The sequence below is a fragment of the Vulpes vulpes genome, chromosome 8 (genome assembly GCF_048418805.1).
Source record: "Vulpes vulpes isolate BD-2025 chromosome 8, VulVul3, whole genome shotgun sequence".
Taxonomy (NCBI): Eukaryota; Metazoa; Chordata; class Mammalia; order Carnivora; family Canidae; genus Vulpes; species Vulpes vulpes.
In genome coordinates this window covers 29,854,572-29,860,571 of record NC_132787.1, presented here as the reverse complement: position 1 = coordinate 29,860,571, position 6,000 = coordinate 29,854,572, and the positions used below count along the sequence as shown (strand labels likewise).

General features: G+C 35.5%; 1 long non-coding RNA gene across 1 annotated transcript in view; it reads right to left on the bottom strand.

The window, feature by feature from the left end:
- Nucleotides 1–436: 436 nt before the first annotated feature.
- The window catches only part of LOC140599905 (uncharacterized), a 72,690-nt gene continuing 67,126 nt past the window's right edge, over nucleotides 437–6,000 (bottom strand). Inside the window, exons 2-3 of the long non-coding RNA XR_012002948.1 lie at nucleotides 2,695–2,802; nucleotides 437–566 (exon numbers count right to left, since the gene is read on the bottom strand). This is a non-coding gene — a long non-coding RNA (uncharacterized lncRNA). The remainder of the gene's footprint in view (nucleotides 567–2,694; nucleotides 2,803–6,000) is intronic.

Below are 6,000 nucleotides of genomic sequence, written 5' to 3'. Positions count from 1 at the left end.
GCAAAAGCACAATTTGCCTTAAAAAAAGGTTGAGGATGGTGATTAAGTTTCCTGTGGGTTCACGGAAAATCATTTAAGCCAGCAGTAATTGAATTAAAATAATAAAGCAATGGGTTTTTTTCTTCTTTATGATTTCATAGGTTAGGTCAAGTCCAGCTACAAAGAACATTGATTTCTCTGTTACAAATTCTTGGAAATCCCATCTCCAAATTTTGATAGAAGCTTTCCCCTCTCTTTCTCAGAAGAGCCACTGGAGGAATGAGGTTTCTCTGAACTTTCTTGCTTTGGTCAGGACAGCAATAGGACATGAGTTCCTGATGGCAGTGGCCAGCAGGGAGGCAGGATTCCAGACAAAGGGAAACTTGGAAGAAGGGATTCATTAGCTGTTTCTTTGACATTTGAAGTATAAAACCATGTTCCATGAGAGTGCTGGAGTTTTTGTGGTAAAATCTTCTAGCAGTGGCTGGAAGTTAGGCATTGGATGTCTCAGAGTGGTAGTAGGGTCATGAGTGCCAAGAAGGGTCAGGTGCTACCAGGGGTAGGTGCTTACCAAGAGTGGGAGGAAGCTGCACAAGTAGAAAAGGAAGAGGCAAAAATGCTCATGTGAGAAAAGAAGTTGAAGGACAATATACACAGCTCTATCAATCAGAGATCAAAATTCTACATCCTTTTTATATGTTCACTTTTATATGGCAAGGGCTCCAAAGGAGCGGCCTCCAGGATGATGACTCTACTGAGGGCCGACTTCTACAGCATCTCCCTCAGAAGATGTAACACAGGCAGGGGCACATCTAGGTTTTAGGGATCCTGAACCTTATGCAGTTTGTGGGTACCTCAGAAGAAAAGCAAATTTAAAAATATAAAATGAAGTATAAAAATAAATACTTATTGAGGTGAGACAATAAAAACAGAACAAAATATTCATTTTAAAGAGCTACTAAGTACCTCAAAATACAGAAAAGTAACAGTATTTTTAATTGTGAGACATATCTATACAATTTTTTTCTACATATTTTCTTTTTTAAAGATTTTATTTATTAATTTGACAGAGAGAGAGGGAGCACATGCAGAAGGAGTAACAGGCAGAGGGAGAGGGAGAAAGAAGCAGGCTCCCTGCTGAGCAAGGAGCGCACCATGGGACTCCATCCCAGGAACCTGAGATCATGAACTGAGCCAAAGGCAGACACTTAACTGACTGAGCCACCCAGGTTCCCTCTATGCATTTTTATGGTGTCTTCTTTGAGTACTTCTCCAAATGACAATGATTGTATAATATGATTTTCTATAGCCATAATAGAAGGATAATTCTTTCCTATAACTTCTAGCATGAGATGGAGTTTAGGATGAGCTCTCCTCAAAATATGGCACCTTGATATGGGGTATTTAAGGTGAAGGAATTTGAATACACAGGAATGTCACTCTGACCGTCCCAGCCCTTCTCACCTGAAACAAGTCATAAAACCCTCAGATGCCCTCCCTACACCTGGAGGAAAGAAGCCTCCTTATGTCTGAAGACAAAGGGATGATGCCAAGAAGAATCTCACAAACCACCTTGCTAAGTTTCACCAGTATACTGCACTTAACCCATACTCCTTAACCTACCATATTTCTACACAGCTACCCACACTTCATCAAGCCTAGCATAAAAATATTCCAATCTAACTATCTCTTGAAGTTTTTATTTCCTAATGAAGGCCCCTGTGTCAGGTAACACATTAAATACATTTTTGTACTTTCCTCCTGTTAATCTGTCTTTGTTGATTTAAATTTCAGACCCTACCAGGGATCTCAAGAGGTTGGAGGGAAACTTTTTTCCTCCCTACAAGTTTGACCCAAAATTTTTAAAATACATTGATACACTTAGAAAAAGTTTAGCTTTATATTATCAGTAATATCATACAAACTTTCAGGATTGTTGACAAATTTAGGAACATTTCTATCAAATTTCTTCATACATGAGCTATTGGAAAGATTTCTACAGACTAGCTTCTGGTTCCATGCATTTCAGCCTAAATTCTCTCCCTGTATTTATATAATTTGGGTGGTTAACACAATAATATATGTTCAAATCATAATATAAATTCTAACCCTTCACTTTTGTTCTTACCAGATGAGCCAGCACAGTGGCCAATGCAAATATTCCTGCAAGCCATTACTACAGATAAGTGCTTAGCAATAACTTCATCATGCCCAGAAATGACTACTAAGAATATCTGCTTCTCTCTCTCCCATCTCTACCTTTATCTTTGTATAGCTGTACCTATTATATAATTATTTACATCTATTATGTAATTATATCTATATGGTTAGGTGGATGGATAGATAAAGAGATATAAATTGATACTGGTTTATATCCAACTCAAATATTATTAATGTATTCCCAGTTCAACTTCCCCTTAACCAAGGATCAAAAATGCTCTGAGCTGTTGTAGTGTCACTCAACATGAGTTGAAGTTTTCTGAAGGGTGTGTTAGAGTGGAAATAGATAGTGGTCTTAACTCATTCCTGTTTAAATACACCAGTTCTACAATGTGAACACATTGCTGGGGCTTTTTCCAGATCTTTTGAAAAAAACCTGCGCAAATAAGGGGATATTAATGCTTAAGGGCTCATTAGCTTCACAATAAGTCAGCAAAAAGAGGTAGTGGTAGAAAAGTTTGTCCTCAGAAATGTGGGAAATAAAGAGAAACCTACCTGGTCATGTACACAGGGAGGCAGAACTAGCTTCCTGCAGTTTCCTCCTCAGCCCCCAAACTGTGAACTATGGAAGGAGAGCGTAGGAAGAATAATTGCTTTCTTTTCCTGCCTGGGCAAGGAAAACCGACAGTGAGAGATCATCCACACAAGAGCAGTAAATCTGAGATATTACAATGGGAGCATAGGTGAAAACTACAGATTTGGAGCATAGTTTCATCAAATCTAATGCCTGAAGGAACAGCAGGCAACAGGGTTAATGGTTGTTATAAAAAAGTTTACAAACCTATGGCAATCACCTAGATTTGAGAGACATGGGTTTGAGGGAAAAATGGAGGCTAATATGTCAGAGATTATGCTAACTGAGGCTCAGCCTGTTATACTTCTGTTACCCATACCCTCATGTTTTTTCATCCCTTGATCAGTGGCACCAAAATATCTGCTACATTTAAATATTAGTAATGCATTTAAGCCACTAGGATATTGTATCATTTAACACTCAACTCAAACCCAATCCTACCTAATGGTATGGTTCTTTTATCATCAATTTTGTTTAGTAATCGACTGTATTAATAGACCATACTTATCCAGTTTATAAACCTTTAGGTTGCTTCCTTACTTTCGCTATTAAAATATTGTGGCTGTGAACATCCAAACTCATGTGTCCCTGTGATTACAGACAAGATATTCTCTGGGGGATATACCTAGAAGACAAATTGTTGGGCTATAGAATATATACCACTCTAATTTTATTTGGTAATTACAAATTGTTTTCCAAAGTGATGGCATTATAAAACACTTCCGCCAAGAGTATATGATAGACCTCCGTTTGCTCTACCTCTTTATCAATACTAGGTAGTGGTAGACTTTTTAATATTTCTCAAATTTGTGAAAGGTTAATGGTATCTCATTGTGGTTTTAGTTTGCTTATTTGTCTTGTGGTAAGCATCTTTTCATACATTTTTTGGCTCTTGGAAATTTTGTCTCTTTGGAAGTGCTCATTCAGATCTTTTGGCCATTTTTCTATTAATTTATCCTTTTTTCTTTATTGGTTCATAGAGCTTCTTTATATTTTCTGAAAAGTAGCCCATATCAATTTTATGTACAGCAAATGTTTTCTCACAATTTCAAATAAAAGCATATTTTTAAAAATTCTCTTTGAGATGTCTTTTGACAAATGAAAACTTTAAATGCAATGGAACTTAAACATCTTTTCTCTTTTGGTTTTGGTGCTTTCTGAATAAAATTAATGATAAGTTTATAAAAATACTCGTATTTCTAAAATATTTATAGTTTTGTCTTTTTACAGACCATAATTAACTGGGGAGTAACATTTGAAAATACAAGACATTCTTGAAAAAGAACAAAACTGGAGGTATCACAGTTCCAGACATCAAGATATACTACAAAGCTGTAGTAATCAAAACAGTACAGTACTGCCACAAAAATGACATAGATCAATGGAACAGAATGGAGAGTCCAGAAATAAACTCATGATTACATGGTCAATTAATCTTCAACAAAGGAGGCAAGAATATACAATGGGACAAAGACAATCCCTTTAGCAAATCGTGTTGGGAAAACTGGACAGCTATATGCAAAAAGAAGGAAAGAAAGAAAAAGAAAGGGGACCATTTTCTTACACCAAATACAAAATAAACTCAAAGTGGGTTAAACTCTAAATGTGAGACTTGGAACCATAAAAATTCTAGAAGAGAGCACAAGCAGGAATTTCTCTGATACCAGCCATAACAACGTTTTTCTAGATATGTCTCCTGGGGAAAGGAAACAAAAGCCAAAATAAACTATTGAGACTACATCAAAATTAAAAAGGTTCTACCAGCAAAGGAAATAATCAACAAAATAAAAAATCAGCCTATTGAATGGGAGAAGGTATTTGCAAATGACTTATCTGATAAAGGATAAGCATCCAAAATATATTAAAAAAACTTATATAAACCACAAGACCCAAGAAAGAATAATCCAGTTAAAAAATGAGCAGAAGACATGAACAGACATTTCTCCCAAGAAGACATCTAGATGGCCAACAAACAAACGAAAATGTGCTCAAAATAACTCATCATCAGAGGAATGCAAATTAAAACCACAATGAGATATCACCTCACATCTATCAGAATAGCTAAAATAAAAAACACAAGGAACAACAGGTGTTGGCAAGAATGTGGAGAAAGGGGAACCCTCTTGTACTGTTGCTGGGAATGCAACGTGGTGTAGTCATTATGGAAATCAGTGTGGAGGTTCCTCAAAAAGTTAAACGATAGAAACTACCCTATGATCCAATAATCACACTACTTGGTATTTACCCCCAAATACAAAATGCAACTAAGTCAAAGGGATATATTCACCTTTATGTTTGTAGTAGCATTATTTACAATAAACAAATTATGGAAGCAGCCCAAGTGTCCATTGATAGATGAATGGATAAAGAAGAGGTTTTATATGTATGATATATATTCCATTATAGAATACGTATAATAGAATATATTTAGATATTCTCTCTCTCGATCTCTCATATATATATATGGATATGAGAAATCGAGAGAGAGAATATATATATATATATATATATATATATATATATATATATTCCCATATATATATATGGGAATATATATATATGGAATATTACTCAGCTATAAAAAGGAATGAAATCTTGCCATTCACAGCAACATAGATGATCTAGAGGGTAAAATGTTAAGTGAAATAGTAAAGGAAGACAGATATGACATGATCTCACTCATGTGGAATTTAAGAAACAAAACAAATGAACAAAAAAAGAAAAGAAAAGAAAAGAAACAAACAAAAAACCCAGACTCTTAATTATATAGAACACATAGTTACCAGAGGGGAAGTGGGAGGGGGGATGTGAAATAGGTGAAGGAGATTAAGAATACATTCATTAACTTAGGTCATGATCTCAAGATCATGAGTTAGAGCCCTGTGTGGGGCTCCATGCTGGGTTTGAAGTCTGCATAGGATTCTCTCTCCCTTTCCCTCTGTCCTCCTCCCTGCTTGCATGCATGTGTGCCTTCTCGAAAGAAAGAAAGAAGGAAAGAAAGAAAGAAAGAAAAAGAGTACACTTATTGTGATGAGCACTGAATATTGTATAGAATTGTTGAATCCTGAAACTGGAACTCAACTAATATAACATTGTATATTTACTGTACTGGAATTAACATTTAAAATAAAACTAAATATGGTAGTTAAACAGAAGATAATACTTAAAAGAGAATCAGATTGATAAAGCACATCGAGTCATCCACAGAATAAATTTAATAAATCTGT